Here is a 10,346-nt window from a genome sequence, read left to right as displayed (position 1 = left end):
ACCTAAATATTACATATAGTGACATGGAAGTAAACCTGACCACTCACATTTATCAAAACTGGGACATATTTTAAAAAAAAAACTATGTCACATCAATGTATGTAATATTTGGATGCACACATCATTACTCATATTTTAAAGTAGAATTCTTCCAAAGGAAGGAAAATTGCATGAGTTATTTCTTTATATTAGCAAAGGCTTAATTGAAAAAATGTTTGAAATATATTTGCAAAAAAACAGAGAACTGAATGCAGTTCCATTTCTGGCGAAGCGTGCATGCACTTAACAACAGGTTTTCAAACCTTAAGAACACCATCCTTCATGCAGCTACGATATAGTTGTTATATATAAAAATATATATTCGTTGTTTTCTGTGACTTATGATTGTTTCAATGCACCAATACAAAACATAATTGATCAAACTTTAACCTGCTATTTGCTAAGATACAAACTATTAAATAAACATGCAATATAGTAAAAGTTTAGTTCGCTTAGAAGAAATAAGAAATGTCAATAGCATATTTAGATTCTTCTAAATTTAGACACCAGTTTCTTGATTACAAGGCTTTTACAGACCACACACTACTTCATCATTTTAGAGAAAGAGAGAGACTAAGTCTACATCAGCATGAGCTAGAATAACGTACCACATAATAATTCTCACCAGTTTCTTGATTACAAAGCTTTTACAGCCCACATACTATATATTTTTAGCTCAAGAGAGAGAGTAAGTCTAATGAGCATGAGCTAGAATAAAAAACCCACATAAGAATTCTCAAGATTTGCTTAACAGAACTACTGATATGATATAATGTGTAGTCATAATTGGTGTAACACCATGTTGAAATTATCATCATTGCAATGCCTTTCTTCCAGACCAGAAGTGGTTTGAGCTTTAAGGCTGTGGAAGAAGTGTTTCCTCAGTCATTACCTTCTTTCCACTCAGTACTTTTCCAATTCCTGAGGCAACTTTAGCCACCAGCTTTACAAGCTTTGACATTATCCTCACTTTGATCTGACCTCGTCTTGGAGGAAGCCTAGCCTTCTTCTGTCTGTTCTCAGATTTGGGTCCTCCAATTGACTGAGCCATATTGCTTCAGAATATACAGGATCAGAAGAACTGGTTCTATTTATGTTTAAGAAAATATGAGAGAAAAACTACGTATTTGTAACTTGTAATATATGGTGTGGACTATATGCATGGAAACGGAAATAATAATATATATATATACATATAGTAATACAGGAGTGTTTGGCAAAATAGATATTTTTTCTGATGTCACTTTACAAAATGAACTTTTTGATAATTCTTTACAACTTGGTCTTTTTGACACACTCGACATTTGCAAAGAATTATAAAAAAAAAATTACCATAAAATGACATAAAAAAATTGTCTATTTTTGTTGTGGGGCATGTTTGTTACTTCATTTAAAAGAACTCAACAGAGGAGTTAGGTGCACCCTGTATAGTGACTCACACCGTACAAGTAAGGACTCCACAAATAAAATACAATAATATATAAATGAAGAATTTCAACCTGCAATGAAATGATGATTATAAATAATTAAATAATAAAGTACAAAAATATGACAATTTCAAAATGATTATTTATGTTGGTGTAAGCACCAAGGAGACCGTACGTGTGTGATTTACAACTGATTTAGTTCACATTATGACAGTTTCAAATGACAACGTCGTATCAGTTGAAATTGTGTGTTGTATGTTCTTAAATAATGTTCCAGAGTCTTCACAATTTTTTTTTTTTTTAAAATACCCATTTTTTACAAGCAGTAAGTAATAATGAGGTAAAAACTGTTGTGATGGCTACTGAAAGGTATTGAAGTCAAGGTCCATGGTCTACAAGACCCCACAAGTTCTTTGCTAAGCCTATAATCTTGTGAATGTGATTTATTGTCTGGTATGAAAGGGACTGAGAAAGCACTTGAAAATGCCAATAGCAGACAATTCTGTACAGGTGTCTTCTTATAGTGAAGGAACTAAAAAAAAGTGGAAAACAGAAAAGAATTGACTTTATATTTTAGCATGTAGAGCTCTACTATATTCCAATACTGGAACAAAGCAAGCATAAATCGCATAAAGAATAGAGGGTCACTTAGTTAAGCATAGAAAACGTACTTAGTGGCAGACTTATTGATGAATGCTTGAACTCTGAGACATAATTATCAAGAGGTGAACCCCAGTGCTGACCACTACTCTAACATGGTTCTTTAGCTGCTTGGCCAACTCTCACATCGTCCTTCTCAGCATCGATCCCAGCTGACCAGTATTCCCTAATGGCATCATGCCTGGACAACGTTTTTCACAGGAAAACTAGACACAGAAAAAGAAAAAAAAATTATATGTAGAAAGCTCATTCAGCATGCAATTCATAGTAGTAGAACCTCTCAAGTTGCGCCAAAAGTTAATATCAGTAAAATTGTTTCTTCTTATTGAAAGCACTATGCTACAGTAGTAAGAGTTTATATACCGAAAAGGTTGTGTTATAGTGTTACTACCACTTAGGTAGAACTCGCTTCCAAAACACTAGCTTATGAGAGGAGGGTGTCCAAGAAGTTATAAAGCACCAACCAACCTCATACTCTGTTGATGTGAAATCCTAACAATATACCCCCTAAATGGTTATCTACGGTGGGCCGCTCTGGGCTTCTCCCCAGGTTGCCCTTTCTGTGATGAAGAATTTATTAGAGGGTGCTGACTCTAAAACCATTTGTTACGACTTAAAATAGAACTTAACTCCCAAACGACTAGTTTATGAGAGGAGGGTGCCTAAGTGGTTGTAAACCACCAAACAATCCCATACTTAGTCACTATAGGATCCTAACACAAGGCACCTTCTTTAACTAAATAGAATGGCGCTTATAGGGGGCCATGCTTAAAGGCATTGTCCCCAGACCGTATGGTGCCAAGAGGTTAGCACATTCCTTGGTACCGGCGGGGAAATATCATGATATTTTTCCTAAATTGATATATAGGAGTGCATGATTCACAAAGCAAATGAGTATCAATTGAATTATAAACCAAGAATCAGAGAAACAAACAATTGTAGCTTCATTTACTCATATATTAGATATACAACCCCCTGCCCTGGAAAAATGATCTTCTTGAATACAATTACAACCTAGAACAGAAGACCTGCTTCTATAGGGAGCAACAAAAAGTTGATAAACATCACTTCATTGGTGCAAGAATGGTATAGACTAAAAGAAATTTCACCAATACAATTGCTCCTACAAGAGTAAACCTAGGACCAGTCCATAACATGAGGTTTGACCTCTCTGCTCTCTTCATGAGATCGAACTTCCTCAAACAATGGGTAATTGTACACCTAGGATTCCCGCTCACATACTTGTGTTGGCGAGAACTGTGAGAAGAACGATTTCTTCTTCATCCCTTGCTTTTCTGTAGCTTGATCAGGCCATGTCCCAATCCATAGAGAATTTATCACTTTATATACTTTTCACTGAAAGTATAGAAGTTTTTCATACAGATGATAAATGTTGCAGAATTAACTCTGCATACACTACTCATAAAATCCACTAACTGTATCACGAGAAAATGGAGAAATCTAGAGAATTTGAGAGTTTTAGCACTCTTCCAAAGAGCATTAGCTCTTAAAACACAATCACACAAAATAATATCCCCCCATTCTTTTCATCTTCCATATACATACCCGTAACTAACTAACATTCCCAAACAACTAATAACAACAAACTATACCAGTTCATTCACTAAACACAACTACAAATATCCATATAACCTACTACTATCATTATCTGATTAATTCCCTCTTTGGTATGTGCATATCAACTACATGTACAATATACCTTATGCTTGATAAGTCTCAAAATTCACAGTCATTAAATTTTAGACAAAAAAACCAAAAGACTAAATCCATGTGCATGCGATGTGTGGCAGATTCATGAATCAGAAAAAGACTAAATTCATAAATCTTGTCAACATAAATCCATTGCTGACACAAAACGAGTACTTAACTTTTTCTAATGGGATGCATTTTAAAAAGTGGGAAGTCTCTTGGAAAGTGAAAAAGGCATGGCAAATTGACCAGTGTTGTTCTCTAATGACTTTTTCCTGAAGCAATGCTATATTATATTACCTGACATACAAGGAAGCCATACTGATAACAGACCAGACTACCATGCAAAAGATATTTTTTTGGGGGGGAAATTGGGGGTTCAAGAACATCCAATAAAGCATAGAATTTTTTTTTTACAATAACCCCATCCAGCAACTAATCTGATGACTACTGGAAAAATCAATCAGCAAACACTCCCCACATCATCTCTTCAAAGAAGTAACTAATTCAATGAAGTATAGAAACTAAATTACAATAGCCCATTAAGCAACTGATAACTAACTAAACAAACACCTTACCTACAATGTATCATTTTTTTCAAATAAAGAACTAATTCAATGAAATTACTTTAAAAATTTGTTAATCAGTGGCCAAATCAGAACACCTCCCCCATTTTTCATTCAAAGATGTTAGACACAACCATGTTAATCCTACAACTTGGTAGGCATATGATATATAACATAACAAGTATAAATGACGTTTAATATAACATGACAAAAAATCATTCTGTTGCTGCATATGCACCACTTCTTAACTTGATCATGTGTGTGTATAAAATAAGTGAGAAATGAAGAAAGATGTAGTACCATCCTCTAGGTTATCTTGAGAATCCTTGAAGAAGCAGAGAAACTTCTGGATCCCGTATGAGGAAGAAGAATAAGAAGATTTGAGGGCTGAGGAGGTGAAAGCGTGAGAAGGAATGACTTCAATTCGAGCTTGAATCTCCAAGGACATGGATGGTTTTGCTACTGTCATACTGTATTACTGTCGACGGTTTAGGCTCCAACTACATCAACCCCAAACTTATCCACGTGTCCATATTTGATTAGTTTTTATCTCACCCCTCTTTTTTATTTTTCACTAATAAATAGTGACTTTCCTTTTCTCAAAATTTTACAAATATTTGAAAGAAAAATTAATTATTGAAATGAAAACAATGAATGGAAAAGATTATAGTATAGTATAATTTTGGCAAAATGGCTTTTTGTTAGTGGTGTTTAGCATAATACTTACTTTTTCTTAACAATGTACATGATAGTATTATTTTGATAAGCTTTTGCAAAGTTTCCTGACACACTTTTATTCGACACCTTGTCCATAAAGCTACTTTAGACAAATTTATCAAAAGAAAATGGTAAATTCTAGCATCCCTAACACGACCTAGTCCTTCACAGGGATCTTTGCCATAGGTCATGTGTCATTTTAAGAGAGATGGAACAATACTTTGGTAATCGACTCTAATTGGTAATGGAACTGGTTGACTAAAAATGTTTGACATGGCTACAAAATGCGAGGGTATATGTATCTTTTTATGTCCAAAAATGTGTTTTGTTGAGAGCTATATGGTAAATCTATTACGAAGTTTGATATATTTACCGTAGTAGTTACATAAACAAATGTTTAGGATCATGTAATTTAAATCTTGTGTTTGTATAACGCCAAACAAGTAAAATGTAATAAAAATTTATATATATATATATTATGATTGTTTTGTGTATGAGTTTTATATTAATTTTTTTGGACAAGTTTTTTTGTCAGTCTTATTTTTTAATTTTGAGATGACTGAATTACCATTAATTAGGTTTGAGAATGTACTGTGGTGTAGAGCCATATGAATTGTGTATTTTAATTATTTTAAGTGTCTTTTTTAAATAAATAAATTATAGATAGTACAATGTTTAGTATCAATTATTGTAGATGGTAGAATGTTTCACATCAATTAATTTTGTTAATATATTTGACAATGAAGTTAATTAGATATTTTTTTAACAAAAAAAATTAATAAATGACAGAAAGATTAGCATTAATTAAATTTGCCAATGTGTTTGATAATAAGACAAATTAGACTTTTTTTAAGAAAAAAGTAGACGTAAAATGTTTAGCATTAATTATTTTTTCCAAACATATGTTTGCCAACATGTTTGATAATAATATTAATTGTATTTAATAAAAAAAACTTTTTTTTTAAAAGGTTCCTCAAAGGATTAGTATTACCAGATAGTCTTAGAAAAAGATAACATCATGAATTCAAGTGAGAATAGAATTCCAAACCCCTCTAATACTAGTAATAGAATCCAACCAATAGATTTAAAAAAAAATTGTAGATAGTAGAATGTTTAGCTTTAATTAATTTGATGATATATTATTGACAATAAGATTAATTAGATATTTATTAATTTTTAAAAATGGTAGAATATTTAACATTAATTAAATTTGGTAATGTATTTGACAATAACATTCATTAGATTTTTAAAAAAAAAATAATTTATGGTAGAATGTTTTGAATTATTTTTTTCAATTTATTTGACAATCAATTTAGTTAGTGGTTTAGTGTTTACCATTAATTATTTTTGCTAATGTGTTTGAAAAATAAGATTAATTAAATGGATGAATGTTTAGTATTAATTATTTATAATTTTCTTGTGATTGATATATATTTTTATACAAACATACTACTTGTCAATATGATAGTACTTGTTAGTTTGTATGTTAACTGCATAATGAAGTAATAGGTGGTGACATATTGTCAAGGATGCTATAAACTACGTACTACTTCTGGTGAGATTGGTGACAATCAACATTGATCAGAGCCTTTCAATACTGATTGGAGTCTTTCATGGGTGGCAGTTGAACCATTGATTAGATTCAAAATATTCCACAATTAGCTAAGGTTGCCATTAAATATTAAATCGAGGTGTGATTGGCGTCAATCAATACCGATCGCAGTCTTTTGACCATAAAAGTCAACAAGAAAACTATTTATAAATGTTATTGTTGATCTAAGAACACCATAAAATATTCTATAATTAGATAAGGTTGTCATAAGCTACTACATCGGGGTGGCATTGACAATAGCTTTTGACTTAAATAATATAAGTATTAGTTTAGATTAAATTAATTTGTTTTTGAATGCATCACTTCAATTCTCAAATTAAAAACTTAAAATTTAAAATTAAAACCTAAATAATAAAAATTTAATTTTGAAAATAATTATTTTTGTAATTTTTTTATTCATTTAAAACTTTCCTAATCACCTTTTGCAGCGACATGGGACCTATAATAGGGACAATTGTCCGAATGGGTCAATTTTTTTTTTTTATCTTTTTACTTATAATTTTCTTTTATTCAAATCTTTTTGTATTGCTTTCATTTATAATGTTTGAGATATGAGTTTGATTTAGAACAACGAAAAATATGTTTGATTAATTTTTTTATTTGTAAAATTGAATATTTAGCATTTAAATTAGTTTTAACATTGTTGACCCTCGTTTTGGTCAACTGACACGGAGTCAAATGCTTGATGTGATAGAAAGTATTGAAATAAATCTAATGGAAAGAAAAGTAAACAACACAGCAAATTATAGTGGTTCGGCCCCACGAATTGGTAATGACCTACGTCCACTTAAGCTATTATTGATCTTGATTCTCAAAGGTGTGATCAAAGAACTAGGGTTCTTCGAGTTTCACAAGCCTTAGAGGGATGAGTAATACAACCGAAAGATAATAGCTAAAATTATCTTCTAAAGCATAAACCAAAATCAGCCAAAAGTCCCTCCCTTGAGCTATTTCTCTCTATTTATAGGCTCAAGGAGGGTTACATGAATTAGTTACAGATATTTTTTCCTAACTAATCGGATAATCAGGTATCATGGGAGATAATCTCGGATATGATTACAACAGTACAAGATTATCTCAAAATATGCGGAGTACACGACCAAGTTGATCGTATATAAAAGCCAAATGCTGTGTCAGGGGAATCTCCCTGGTCGATGGTCGAACATAACCTCTGCCATGTGTCAGCCACGTGTTAAAAATGTTTGCCATGTCATCCACACTTGCTTTTTGGATAACATTTGCCCCCCAAGTTTATTTATTACGACCAGTTATAAATAAACTTTTAGGAAAATGGCCCTTCTATTACCCCACCAAATCTGTCAGAGTAGTTCGTGCCTCCTCGGAAAAAGTGACCTACCCACGTCCAATCATACCTTTTTGGTTCCCAAGCAAACCTTTGACGGCTATCACTCTTCCCCACGCCTCGAAAAAGGGGAACTTATGATTACCTCTTTTTTCATATCTCAGACAATATATATAGCTTCCAGAATTTCCTTTACACTTTTTACAAGCTATTTTTCTCTCAAGAACTCTTCCAAGAACACCCAAGTCAGAACCCAGAATTTCTTTGAAGACCATCCTTCGTCGTTCCAGGAATCTGCTGTTCGCACACCTAAACTCGAAATCGTATAGGTATGCTTCAGAACTTTTGCACCCTTTACTTTGCTGTGCATGCCGATTTAAGCTAGTTTTTAGGTTCTGATACTGCTCCGTGTTCTTGGGTAGAGATGCATGAAAATATGGCATTTTTCGAGTGATGCTAGATATGGTAGTGTATATTTTCCTTTTGGGGGTTATGAATCAGTTTGATAGTCGAGATCATAAATTTAGGACGTAAAATCGAAGTAAAAATTCAATTTTTAGGCTGGTTGAAAAACTGGGTTTTTCCTGCCCTTACTGAAGTTGAAAAAGCTTTTTCAGAAAAAACTTTTTACTTTCACTTTTTGATCTGTTTTTCAAACTGTTCGTATGAAAAATTTTGTTTTCATTAGAATGCTACTATATAAAAGTTAGACTTTTATACACGAGCAGCATTATTCTAACCAACTTTTTAGGCTCTTCATCCTCACCTCCCCCTTTTTCTGTTCGCAGCTTTTAATGCCAAATTTATGGGGAGGTGAGAGGCCGATAGACGACGACCTACTTGCGCAGCTGCTCGAGGGCGAAGAACAGTCAGCCCAGTGCATCCATGAGATTCCTTTCTCCAGAATTTCTCCTCCCAGACCTCAACCAACTCCAGTTAGAATGGGTCGTGTTAAGTCCACTGCCCAAAAGAAGAAAAATCCTGAAAACCCTTCAAATCCTCCAGCCCAGCCTAACTCGCAGGCTGGGGTTCCTTCGACCAGTGGTCGAAAAAATATTGTTCCTGACCCTCACATCCAAGTTAGGGCCCGTCCTCAGTTTTCAGTTCTTCCCGACGTCAAGTGGTATCTTTCCCCACTCAGCCATGTAACCCCTAGGATGCTAGCCAACTACTTCAGAAAGTACGGCCTTTCTGGGGTAACCCTCAAAATTCCTACTGCGGATGAGTGGGCGAATTTGCCTGGAGGCTTTTACAGCGCCTGGTCGAGGTATCACATAGAGGTTGGGGCTACCCTTCCTCTCCATCCATTCTTCCAGGGGGTGGCGAACTATTTTGGAGTCGCCCCCTTTCAAATTACACCAAATTGATATAGAATGCTTGTTGTACTCTATATCCTTTATAACCACAAGAAATGGCCAGAGCCTACCCCCCACGAGGTAAATTACCTTTTTGACCTTAAGTCCAACCCCCAACAATCTGGTACGAGGTTCTTTCACTTTTGTCACCAGGAGACCAACCGAACCTTCCTGAGTGACACAACCCACATTTCAAACGTGGGGAAATACAGTCAGGAGTATTTCCTCACGCCTGACATGGTCGCGAATAACCTGGCCTTCACTCGAGGAGATAAAAATCTTTTTCCACTAGTCGTTGTTTTTACTTAGCAATTTTCCTTGCATGTTTCTGAAACTTCTTGTGTTTTTTAGGCCCATGGTTGCGACTAGACCCAACACCAGACATGGTGTTGAGGTCTGCCATGTTGGCCAACATGACGGATGTTGAGAAGAGCGACAAATCTCTGGTCACCGAGGCCAACTTGAGGCTAGTTGGCCTCCTGGCCCCTCACCAGGATGTGAGGGAACCTGCGGCAGGAAGTGCCACTGCCGAGGAAAATCCCGAGCAGCAACCACCAGTGTCTCCTCCTCGACGGAGACCGACTGTGGTTACAATCAGGGAACCCGCTGGCACTCCCCCAGCAGAAAGGTCTTCTGCCCCCCAAGGAAAGGGAAAACAAAAGGCAGCCGAGCCTGTCATAGACTTAGACGAGTCCTCTGATGAAAATGGTATAGTTATTTCACTCTTAGATAACTTGCCAATTCCTTGTCATTTGTTCGACGGGGACGGAAATTTTACGTATGCTCCAAACCTAGGGCCAGACTTCTTCATGCCAGAGAGTGAGTGTATGACTAGTAGAGTCAATGGTATAGCGACCAATAGTAATAGCTCGGGTATTTGACTTTGTAATTTTCTTTATTTCTTTTCTGATGCAACATAACTTGTCATCTATTTTTGGCTTACCGTCCGCATGTTTA

The 10,346-nt window shown here is 34.8% G+C and overlaps 1 long non-coding RNA gene across 1 annotated transcript; it reads right to left on the bottom strand.

Annotated features, from left to right (window-relative positions):
- Positions 1–498: 498 nt before the first annotated feature.
- Positions 499–4,899, bottom strand: LOC133830951 (uncharacterized). The gene is made up of 3 exons (XR_009892306.1): positions 4,703–4,899; positions 2,138–2,332; positions 499–1,094 (listed from the first exon to the last, which is right to left on the bottom strand). It is a non-coding gene; the product is annotated as an uncharacterized LOC133830951 (long non-coding RNA).
- Between the last annotated feature and the right edge of the window lie 5,447 nt (positions 4,900–10,346).

Source organism: Humulus lupulus, chromosome 4 (genome assembly GCF_963169125.1).
Source record: "Humulus lupulus chromosome 4, drHumLupu1.1, whole genome shotgun sequence".
Classification (NCBI taxonomy): domain Eukaryota; kingdom Viridiplantae; phylum Streptophyta; class Magnoliopsida; order Rosales; family Cannabaceae; genus Humulus; species Humulus lupulus.
This window is presented reverse-complemented; position numbering and strand designations above follow the sequence as displayed.